At 39.2% G+C, this 12,149-nt stretch overlaps 1 non-coding gene across 1 annotated transcript; it reads right to left on the bottom strand.

Annotated features, from left to right (window-relative positions):
* Nucleotides 1-10,774: 10,774 nt before the first annotated feature.
* LOC115029300 lies at nucleotides 10,775-10,903 on the bottom strand. Its single transcript, XR_003834874.1, has one exon. It is a non-coding gene; the product is annotated as a small nucleolar RNA SNORA17 (small nucleolar RNA).
* Between the last annotated feature and the right edge of the window lie 1,246 nt (nucleotides 10,904-12,149).

Here is a 12,149-nt window from a genome sequence, read left to right as displayed (position 1 = left end):
TTAGAAGGATTACATTTCTGACCCAAGATTCTATTTCCTCCTCAGTGGATGAGACTGAAATCAAACCTTAGGCTCTGGAGTTTCAGACTTGATGGGTTTTTTATTGCATTATGTTGCCTCTTCCTGATGATTTGCTCATGATAATAGCTCTATAAATCTAATGAAAAAATCTGACCAAAATTTTCTAACTCATGCTAGCCTCCCCCTACATATCCCTGAAGCACATCTTATTTCTATTTAGTATTTTGGATGACCTGCTTGTGACATTCTTCCTGCTCTTACTAGACATGGAGCATTAATAATGATGATGATAGAGGAAATTAATTTGATTAATTAATGCAGCATCTTAATGTACAGTTACCCTGTACACTTGTCAATGATCTCCTCTAAGTCTCATGGTGCTTGTGGTTTGTGCCACACAAATTTCTTATACAGAAGAGACTGGGGTCTGTCTAAGAACACACAAATAGTAAGACCTGGGTTTCAAGTATGGAGCATTCTCACTGTGTGATTCAAGCTGTTAACCTCTGTCTCCTCATATGGGGACCATAAATTAACTACTCTGTCTTCCACAGGGCATATGAAACTAGACACTTTGGAATGCGGTGTAACAGCCACTGGTTAGATGCCTGCAGTGCCCAATTCTCTTTTCTTTTTATATCCATGCTCCTGTTTATAGAAATTTGGGTTGTTTCAGGTTTGGGACCTCTATACCCACAGCCTCTATGAACATTTTTCCACAGTGACATTTGAGTGGGATGGGGTTGTGGGGCTATAATGTCTAGTGATCTCAGAAACTATCATACTGTTTTGTAGAGAGGTGCGTCTGTACCATACTCTTATCCCAAGATCTGCTTCTCAATCTGCAGCTGCCATTGCCATACCTTAGAGCTGCCATTCCACATCAGCATGGTTTTTATTTGTATTTCTTTGATGACTACTGGTATGCTTATTAGCCAGGAATGGTATTGAGCAGTAAAAGGGAACAAATTACAAATATTTACATCAGCATGAGCAAACTGAAAAAATGATTAGGTTGAATAAAAATTCAGATAAATTTAAAAATAGTCATGCAGTATGATTCCATGTATTCTCCAACACCTCACAAAACAAGCAAAACTAATCTGTTAAAATAGTGAAAATCTCTGGAGTGGACTGTGGCTTAATAGTGTAAGGATAAAGACGGTGTTTTAAATCTCCAGGGAGGGAATCTTACGAGTATAATCCACATGTAAATCAATTTTATTAAAAACGTTACCAGTGATTTTTTCTTTGATTTAAGTTTTATTGCATTGTGATGAGAAAAGATACATAATTTCTATTTATCTGATGTTAACATTTAAAAACATATTTTGAGTAAATAGACTTACATCATATTCTTCTTACCCTTTTGTACTCCAACTCCTCCCAAAGAGCCCCCCTTCAAAACCTTTCATTTTTATCATATTCTTTAAAATTTATAAAATATTGTAATAATAAAAATGAGTATTATAAAAATTATTTGATATAAATCAACAATCAGTTGGACAGTCTTATGTAGATGTTTGTCTATAGCAATACTGAAAATACATGTTTTTCTCAATATAAATTTTTAATAATTTCAACTATATTAACTGTATGATATTTTAAAATAATATATCACTATTAGTTTTTTAAATGAACATAAATAGATAAAGTCATCTTGTTTGTTTTGTTTTTAGTAGAGCTTAAAATCTTGACTCTTACTGTGGTACAAATACAAAATAAAAACAGTGTTTGGACATCGGAGTTCATTGTAATAAGGTTGTACTTGAATGTCCCTCACATCACTATAGCATTTTACCTCCATAGTAGATAAGCTAAGAGTTGACAGTTCTGCTGTGCCAAGGAATGAATTGTAGGCACGATTTTTGTATACAGATTTCCTGCTATGGTCAAAGCTGTTTGACTTGAGTGATTGTTGTCATTCTCAGCCCACAGGGAACAGGTTACATTCATTTAAGAAATGGTGTGTGTATTAAGATGGTCTGTCCATGAAGTCATTCATCAAATGTTTCAATGAACAATGGTTCTGCTTGGAGGGTGGCACAGACGTTAGTCGAGGGTAAGATTCTGGTTCATTGGCTGTGATGATTTTGAAAAGCATTCATCTCAGAATAAGAGTAACTTACAAAGTTCTCTTCTTCAAAATTGATACAATAATTATAAATATCAAGCAAAGCCTCCAGTCTCACTCTTTGCTGTTCCCTTACAAACCACATCCCAAATTAATTGCCTACATTTCTTTTGGCTGTATAAATAATATTGAAATATATAAGCTGTTCTGAAAACCATAGTATAGTGTAAAAACATCAAATAAACAGTCCTACTAATAGAGAGGCTGAGATAGGAGAAGCATGATTTCAAGACCATTATGNGGCACACAGCAAGACCCTGTCATGTACAAACAAGCAGAAAATGTATATGGATTGTACAATATTGGACCTATTTCTCCCATTAACAAATTAGAGAGACCATGGGATGAAAGCTAACAACTTTCTAATTCCTCATATTTTTGAATTTTAATAGGTAAGGATATGTTGGTAATATTAATTTTCATATTAGGAGATATTAAGAAATAATGATTGTTACTTCCTGTCAATTTTTCTTGTTAGAGGTAGAATTATGTTTGTGCAGGTTTGTTAAAAAATTACTTTCTTGCTTCTTCTAGAGGGTAGTTTCACTCCTTGTGTTGGTGTTTTCCATCTATTATCCTTTGTAGGGCTGGATTTGTGGAAAGATATTGTGTAAATTTGTTTTTCTCATGGTATATCTTGTTTTCTCCATCTATGGTGATTGAAAGTTTTGTTGGGTATAGTAGCCTGGACTGGCATTTGTGTTCTCTTAGGATCTGTATGACATCTGCCCAGGATCTTCTAGCTTTTATAGTCTCTAGAGAGAAGTCTGGTGTAATTCTGATGGGTCTGCCTTTATATGTTAATTGACCTTTCCCCCCCTTACTGCTTTTAAAATTCTTTCTTGTTTAAAGCATTTGGTGGTTTTGATAATTATGTGACAAGAGGAATTTCTTTTCTGGTCCAATCTATTTGGAGTTCTGTAGGCTTCTTGTGTGTTCATGGGCATCTCTTTCTTTTTTAGGTTAGGGAAGTTTTCTTCTATAATTTTGTTGAAGATATTTACTGGTCCTTTAAGTTGGGAATCTTCATTCTCGTTTATACCTATTATCCTTAGGTTTGGTCTTCTCATTTTATGTCCTTCTTAATGTCCTCTATCATCAACATGAGAAGTGATTTTAGATCTGAATCTTGCTTTTCTGGTGTGTTGGTGTATCAAGGACTTGCTATGATGGGAGAATCGGGTTGTGATGATACCAAGTAACCTTGGTTTCTGTTGCTTATGTTCTTATGCTAGTCTCCCGCCATCTGGTTATCTCTAGTGCTACCTGCCCTGACTATGTCTGACTGGAGATTTTCCTTCCTGTGATCCTGGTTGTGTCAGAACTCCTCTAAATCTAGTTGTCTCTGTGATCCTATTATTCTGGGATCCTGTGATCCTGAGATCCTGGGTGTATCCTAGCTCCTGGGAGTCAAGCAGCTTTTGGTACCTTAAGATACTGGTATGACCAAGCTCCTGGGATCCTGTCAGCCTCTAATCCTGGGCATGTTAGAGCGCCTTGAGTGGAGCTGCCTCTGGGTATTGTGGGGCTGGCTGCGGAGTTTGCACCCAAGGCCTGCTCAAGTTGCCAGCCCAGACAGACTTGAAGGAACCCATGCCACTGCTCTGGAGGAGTTCTTGTGTGCCTGGGTCCCGCAGATCCTAATTACTCCTGGTGTTGGGGACAGATGTTGTGTCCTCCTCACCTCTGATTCTGGGGGTGTTGGAGTGTCTGGGAGTAGAGCTGCCTCTGGGTCTTGTGGGGCTGGCTGCAGAGTTTGTGCCTAAGGTCTGCTCAGGGTACCATCCCAGACAGACCAGAAGGCTATTAGTGATTTTTAATTAAAGGTTTTTGTTCTTCTCTCCCAGAAAATAGCACTTTTGTTCCGAAGTCCTGAGCTCTGTTCTACTCTCCTCCTGTGGATGCCTTGGCTCTGTCTTTGAACATTGTTCCTTCTCCAAGAGGTGGGAATACCCCTGAGAATCAAGAACTTTCTTCTCTAGTAAATAAATTCTCAATTCTGTTAGTGAAGATTTCTCTTCTTTCCAGTAGGAATTTGAGGGGATAATTTAATTTGTTGAATTTTCCAATTTTGTTCTCATAAATCCTGTTAAATAAACTACAAAGTTGGGCTTGAGGCATTTGAATAATGTGTATTGATTCTTTCCCAGAGCTTAATCTAATGCCATGATTAAGTCAGCTCATTTCTTTTTGCCCCATAGAAGAAAGCCAGAAGTGTGCAGTATTTTCTGCAGGGACAGCTTCTTCAATAGTCAGGCAAGTCTAATTCCAATGGGGCATTATGCCATGTAATCACTGACATGGGTACTTCCTGCTGCTCCCTGTCTACTTCTTTGAGCTTATCAAGGGATGGAGCTGGCACTCATATAACTAGCTATAATTTGTTTTCAAGAAACAGAAGCTTGTTCTGTGAAGAATTTTACACCCATTCTGCAGCCTAGTATTTACCAATGTGAGATATATATGGAAAGAGAGAAAAAGTACAAATAGGATGAGATTTTTGTTTGTTTAGTTTGTTTTGAGTATAGTAATGAACATTAATTGGGAATTTCTATGCCACCTTAGGTCATTTAATTCCTAAATAAAATACACAAAACCTTTATATTTATAATTAGTCTTAAAGCAGTAGAGCTGGGCAGAAAACAACACTCTATGTTATTTTGTCTATTTCCCTGTCAATAATCCTGAGATATCACTTGCCAAGTTCTGCCTGGGCCACTCCAACTCCAACAGGCTGATCCCCATGACCATGTTCTCATTATCTACCTAGCCCATGGCATCTTCTCCCTTTTCCTCTCTCTCCCCATTGTGCTCGCAGACCCCAAGCCCAGGAAAGGAAGCCCTGCCTACCTCTATTCTGCACAGCTACAGGCTGTAGAAATCAATCAGAGATAACTTGAGGGTAAGTTTACATAGCATCCCTTGGTGTACATGAGGATCTCCTCACTGGGGGGAAAACATATCTTTTATTTATTGTTATAATACATAGCAACAGAACAAACATCAACATTTGGGTTTTGGTTTTTTATTTTGTTTGAACTTATAAAAGCAGAAGAGGTAGTTCAATAAAGCACTTGCTCCACAAATATGAGGACCTGTATCCCCAGAACACCACAAAATATCATGTGGGAACATGTGTCTGTTATCGCAGTACTCCTATGGTTAGATGAAGAAGATTCCCAGATTCTTGTAAGCTAGCTATCCTGGTGTACATAGCAGCAAATAAGTGATCCTGTCTCAAAGAAGGCAGAAGGTGAGCACCAATATCTAAAGTTATCCTCTGTTCTCTACACGTATACCCACATTCAAACACATTCACATGCATATGTACACACATAATAAACACATACTTACACAAAATTATGCTATAATATTCACAACTTATTCATTTAAAATTTAGTCATTTTAAAGTGCATGGCTCATTGCATTAAAGACCTTCATATTGTTGTAGTTGTCTCAACCAGTAATTTCTAGAGGCCTTTTCATTTTGTAAACAGGAATACATATTTGTTTAACACTGATCCTCTTCCACAGTTCCTGAAACTATGTTTCCACCTTCTATTTCCATGAATGTGCCTGCTATAGACATCTCTCACAAGCAAGATCATACAGTGTTAACTTTCTGGTACTGGCTTTTTTCAGTTAGTACAATGTTCTTAAGGCTCATTTATGCAGTTCGGTATAGGTATCTTTTATTTTTAGGGCTAGCTACTAACCTGAACCATGTACAAATATGTGCTGTCATTTTCTTTAACCACTTATCCACTCATGAATAGCTGAGATGCTTTTTCCTTTGGCCTATTATATGATTCTTCTATGAGCAGGAGAGTGCAAATACTGTTTAAGTACCTGCTTTCAGTTAGGGTTGTGTACAAGTAGCTATAAGTAAAATAGCTGGGATGTGAAATAATGCTATTTTAAATTATATTTTTAGGAAATGCCAGTTTTGGACAGGATCCTTCCAGTCTCCATCTGTGCCCTGAAGTTAACCATCTGGCACAGTTCTCCATATCCAAATACCACCAAGAGAGAGCTGGTCTCCAAGGACTGATGTCACTCCTAACTTCACATGTGAGACCAACACTTTTGCTCCAATAACTGGCCAAAGAGGAAACTGTTGGAAGACCACACGGCATAGAAACTGAGGAGAAACTGGGGTCAGGATCCTTCTGGTCTCCATCTGCATCCTGGGATTAACTGTGTGGCACAGTGTTCCATACCCAAATCCCACCCAGAAAGAGCTGGTCTCCATGGGTGCTGACACACCTAAAATCACAGGCATACAGACTTCAGTCAGAAACAGCAGGACCAACTAACACAAGAGATAACCATATGGCAAGAGGCAAGCACAAGAAGATAAGCAACAGAAACCAAGGCTACTTGGCATCATCAGAACACAGTTCTCCCACTAAAGCAAGTCATGGATACCGCATCAGACTGGAAAAGCAGGACTCTGATATAAAATCACATCTCATGATGTAGAGGACTTTAAGAAGGACGTAAATAACTCCCTTGAAGAAATACAGGCGAACATAGGTAAACAGGTAGAATCACTTAAAGAAAAAACAAACAAACAAAAAATTCCCTTAAAGAATTACAGGAAAATACAACTAAACAGGTGAAGGAATTAAACAAAACTATCCAAGATCTAAAAATAGAACTAGAAACAATAAAGAAATGACAAAGAGAGACAACTCTGGAGATAGAAAACCTCGGAAAGAGATCACGAGTCATATGCAAGCCTCACCAACTGAGTACAAGAGATAGAAGAGAGAATCTCTGATGCAGACGGTACCACAGAAAATATTGACAAAACAGTTAAAGAAAATGAAAAATGAAAAAAGCTCCTAACCCAAAACATTCAGGATATCCAGTACACAATGATAAAACCAAGCCTAAGCATAATAGGTATAGAAAAGAGTGAAGATTCCCAACTTAAAGGACCAGTAAATATCTTCAACAAATTATAGAAAGAAACTTCCCTAATCAAAAAAGAGAGATACCTGTCACCATACAAGAAACCTACAGAACTCCAAATAGATTGTACCAGAGAACAAATTTCTCCTGTCACATAATAATCAAGATACCAAATGCACGAAACAAAGAAAGAATTTTAAAAGCATTAAGGGGAAAAGGTCAAGTAACATATAAAGGCAGACATATCAGAATTATACCAGACTTCTCACTAGAGACTATAAAAGCCAGAAACTCCTGGGCAGATGTAATACAGACCCAAAGAGAACACAAATGCCAGCTCAAGCTACTATACCCAGAAAAATTCTCAATTATCATAGACAGAGAAACCAAGATATTCCATGACAAAACTAAATTTATACTTCCTTTCCCAAAATCAAGCCCTACAAATGCTAATAGATGGAAAACTCCAACATAAGGAGGAAACTACACCATAGAAAAAGCAAGAAAGTAAACCCAAAAGCAGATAGCCACACAAAAGTAATTCTACCTCTAACAATAAAAATTACAGGAAACAACAATCACTTTTCCTTATTATCTGATAACATCAATGGACTCAATTTCCCAATGAAAAGACATAGACTAACAGATTGGATATGTAAACAGGATCCAGCATTTTGCTGCATACAGGAAACACCTCAGTGACAAAAACAGGCACTATCTCAGAGTAAAAGGATGAAAACCAATTTTCCAAGCAAATGGTCCCCCAAAACAAGCTGAAGTAGCCATTCTAATATTGAATAAAATCGACTTTCAACCTAAAGCTGTTAAAAAAGACAAGGAGGGACACTTCATACTCATCAAAGGTAAAATCTCCCAAGATGAACTTTCAATTCTGAACATCTATGCTCCAAATGCAAGGGCATCTACATTCATAAAAGAAACTTTACTAAAGTTCAAAGTGCCCATTGCACCTCACACAATAATAGTGGAAGACTTTAACACCCTACTCTCAGCAATGGACAGATCATGGAAACAGAAACTCAACAGAGTTATAGTGAAACTAACAAAAGTCATGAATCAATTGGATTCAACAGTTATCTATAGGATATTTCATCATAAAACAAAAGAATATATATTCTTCTCAGCACCTCATGGTATCTTCTCCAAAACTGACCATATAATTGGGTACAAAACAGGCCTCAACAGATATAAGAAGATTGAAATTATCCCATGCATCCTATCAGATCACCACAGACTAAAAGTGTTCTTCAAAAACAACAGAAACAACAGAAATCCCACATACACATGGAAGCTGGTGATAACTTGATGATAGCTTGGTCAAGGAAGAAATAAAGAAATTAAAGACTTTTTAGAATTTAATGAAAATGAAGGCACAACATACCCAAACATATGGGATACAATGAAAGCAGTGCAAAGAGGAAAACTCATATCTCTGAGTGCCTCCAAAAAAAAAAAAAAAAAAAAAAACCTGGAGAGAACATAAACTAGCAGCTTGACAGCACACCTGAAAACTCTAGAACAAAAGGAAGCAAATACACCTAAGAGGAGTAGACGGCAGGAAAGAATCAAACTCAGGGGTGAAATCAACCAAGTAGAAACAAACAAACAAACAAAAGAACTATACAAAGAATTAACCAAACCAGGAGCTGAGTGAGGTAACCCAGTCAAAAGAACACACATTGCATGCACTCACTGATAAGTGGCTATAGCCCAAAAGCTCGAAATACCCAAGATACAATTCACAGACCACATGAAGCTCAAGATTAAGGAAGACCAAAGTGAAGATGCTTCAGTGCTTCTTAGAAGGGGGAACAAAATACTCACAGAAGGAATACTGGAGACAATGTGTGGATCAGAGACTGAAGGAAAGGCCATCCAGAGATGGCCTTACCTCTGGATCTTTCCATACCGCGGGATTCAGTTATTCGTGGGTGCGGGGGAGACAGCAAACCTGGAAGGAGATGGGAGGAAGAAAAAGAGAAATAGGAGACCAGGAAGGGTACCTATCGAGGTCTCGTTTATTATGCTGAGGTGCCTTCTTTTTAAAGCATACATCTAGGGAATATGGGAGGGGTCGAGGGAGAATTATACAAAGAACAAAGAAGTGGGCATCTGCTGACATGGGGGCCTAAGTCAGGCGCCAGGCAGCGGGCACTTTGCATCTTATCTCTGGAACATCGATCCTCCTTGACAGCCTTGGGTGTCAGGCTGGCCTCAGGCATAACTCATGTCCTTGGATGTCATGGGAACTCAGGAAGAGATAGGGAAGAGGGGACTATAATTCAGCTTTTACAGCTTCAGGTGCCAGGAAGGGAATAGGGAGGAAGGGGGTGATAACCAGCTCTTAGCACGAGGCCATTTGGCCTGTTGGGGAGATTGTGAAGGGCTCACTTTCTCATGGGATGGTCTCTGACATCTCCCCCTTCTGAATTAAATTTAATAAGGCCACACTTAACTGAGGTGATCAAATAATCTTCTCATCTTTGGATGAGCGGGCATTACCATGGCTGGGGGGGACATTGACCCAATCCTCCCATGGGTGCTGTCACAGACCCACACTTGTGGCTCTTGGTATCTTTTGGGGAGGGGAGGCAGAGCCTTAGAAAAATTTTTTACTTGTAACTGAAACTAGATACCAACCTCCATCTAAACCGGGTTTGTCTCTCAGGGAACCCAGAAATGGTCTATATAGACCTTCCCCTGCAATACTTAGTTTGCACCCATACTGGGCCCATACTGGATTCGTATTTATCACGAACCAGCATGCACAGTTCTGAGTTCTGTGCAACTCCCATAGGAGAATTGTCAACCTCAGANTCAGTAAAGCCTCTACAAGAATTATGCCAATTGTAACACCACCATTTGTGTCTCTTAAGCTATTGTAGGAGCTGGAGGTCACCCTTCTTTGTCCCTATTGTCTCCAAATCCTGAGGAGCCAAGGGGACTCTGCATTAGCAGCAAGGGTGGAAAATTGGAGATGAATTGTTGTTTCTGCCTTGGTGGGAGGAGGATCTTCTTCGTCTGAGTCCTGGATATCCAGCTGATGGTAGTGGACTGCAACTGGCTTACTTAAAGTAGCTTCAATCTGTGACTTAACAAAACTGGTTAACTTTTTAAAGGCCCAGGGGCCAAAAGACAAAAGCAGCAAAATACCCATGAAAGGTCCCAAAAGTGTGGGAAGTAAGGTGGTGACCCAAGGAGAAGTAGAAAACTAATTTTTATACCAATATTCTTGTTTTTCTCTGTTGCATTTTCTCTCTTCTGAACTAGCTCTAACTTTGTCTATGCTATCTTGAACTAAGCCAGTCTTATCAGAGTAAAAACAACACTCTTCTAGTATCTGAAATTTCTGTCTTTGTAGACTTAATATTTGTTATATCTTGTCTTATTGTTCTTTTTCATTTCTCCAACACTTAACTTGTTTCTCTTAGTTGTATCTGGCATATTTTGAGTGTCTGGAGGCATCTCAGGGGTAGACCTCAGGAGTGCTATAACAGTGTCATCTAGGGCATGGTCGGACCTCCCACCCCCACCTCAGACCCCAGGCCTGTGCAGTACTGAACTGGTTGTCCTTTCAGGCTAGCTCCCTGTCTGGGACACGTGGTCCTTTGTCTAGTGGTTTTCTCAGTCTATCTCCTCACGGCAGGACTGGTGCTTATTTCAGACTTACATTTTTCAGGGAATGTTAGGCTACTAATCATTCAGATGTTCACGGGTCAGAACACAGAGCATAGTTGCAGCCTTTTGACTCTGCCACCTACTTACACACATTTGACACAGCAGCCATACCTGTTACACCTCTGGGGCAGTGGTTGTACCATTTAATTCCTACCAACAGTGTGTGAGGAGTCTGAGTTCTCCAAATCCTGGCTATGTTAAAATGCTTTTAATATTTTTAAAAAATATTTTCTTCTGGTTTTTGATAGTAGCCATCCTAATGAGACAGTAGTAATTCATCGGTTATGATTTATGCTTCCCTCACAATTGAAAAATTGATTCACCTCTTTTTTATGTATTGACTACCTCATATCTTTGTAGAAATCTTTATGTAAATCGTTTGCCTGTTTAGAAAAGTGGTTGGTTGATTTCTGTGCTGAGTTACAGGAGTAGTTCAAATAGTTTGAAAATGTTGCCTGCTTGAACTTGATCTTATTTTTCACTAATGTGCATCCTTAGCACACCTTTGCAGCTTTACCCTACAGTGCAAATAGTTTATTTTGCAATTCAACTGCAAACCATATTTTCTGAGCACTCATTTCAAGTTTGACACTAGCAAAAGCAATAGGATGCTATAATGACAGAACACTTCCTAACTCCTCTGGCAGACATTCTGTTTATGACACATGGGAAACACCAGGAAATAAAGGCATGACTGTGAAACAAAACCAACACCAAGAAGAAAAAATAGTGACTAGGAAGAGGGAACATAAAGTGTTGGTGGGAGGTAAAACGAGGAAATGTGTCTTCAGGACATATGTGGCTGAGGACCAAGGAGAAATGGGAGAAGAGGATTACAGTGTCTGAGGGAAAATATCACAAAAAGCAGGAGTACAAGGCAGATAGCGGTGGTTCCAGGCAATAATGATTGCTCTTGTAGTTACTATTGCCTGTAATGGTTATTTTCCTTCCACCGTCCTATGTTTGTGGGGCTGTGGGCTGTGCACAGACAGCCTGGTTCCCCGTCGAGCAAAAGTCTGGAAACCCAGTGACCCGGTGGTGGTGATTTTCAGCTACATAGGACAGAAGGTGTTCGACCACACCTCCTGGGACCCTGGGTCCTGTCACAGCTACAGCTTCCCACAGTCCCCACAGAGAGGTATGTGGCCATTGGTCACTTAGGATCAGCACCAAGCCCTCCCACATGCAAATAATGTTTCCCCAAAGCTCTCAGATCAAGCAAATGAGAAGTACCAGTTGGCTTCCCTAATCCATCCAAAAACTGCATATAAGAATCCTATCTGTACCATAATTTCTGTATCCATTCCTCTGTTGAGGGACATCTGGGTTCTTTCCAGCTTCTGGCTATTATAAATAGGGCTGCTATGAACATAGTGGA

This window comes from Mus caroli, chromosome 14 (assembly GCF_900094665.2).
Source record: "Mus caroli chromosome 14, CAROLI_EIJ_v1.1, whole genome shotgun sequence".
Classification (NCBI taxonomy): Eukaryota; Metazoa; Chordata; class Mammalia; order Rodentia; family Muridae; genus Mus; species Mus caroli.
Note: the sequence above shows the minus strand (reverse complement) of the source record. Positions and strands in the feature narration are given on the sequence as shown.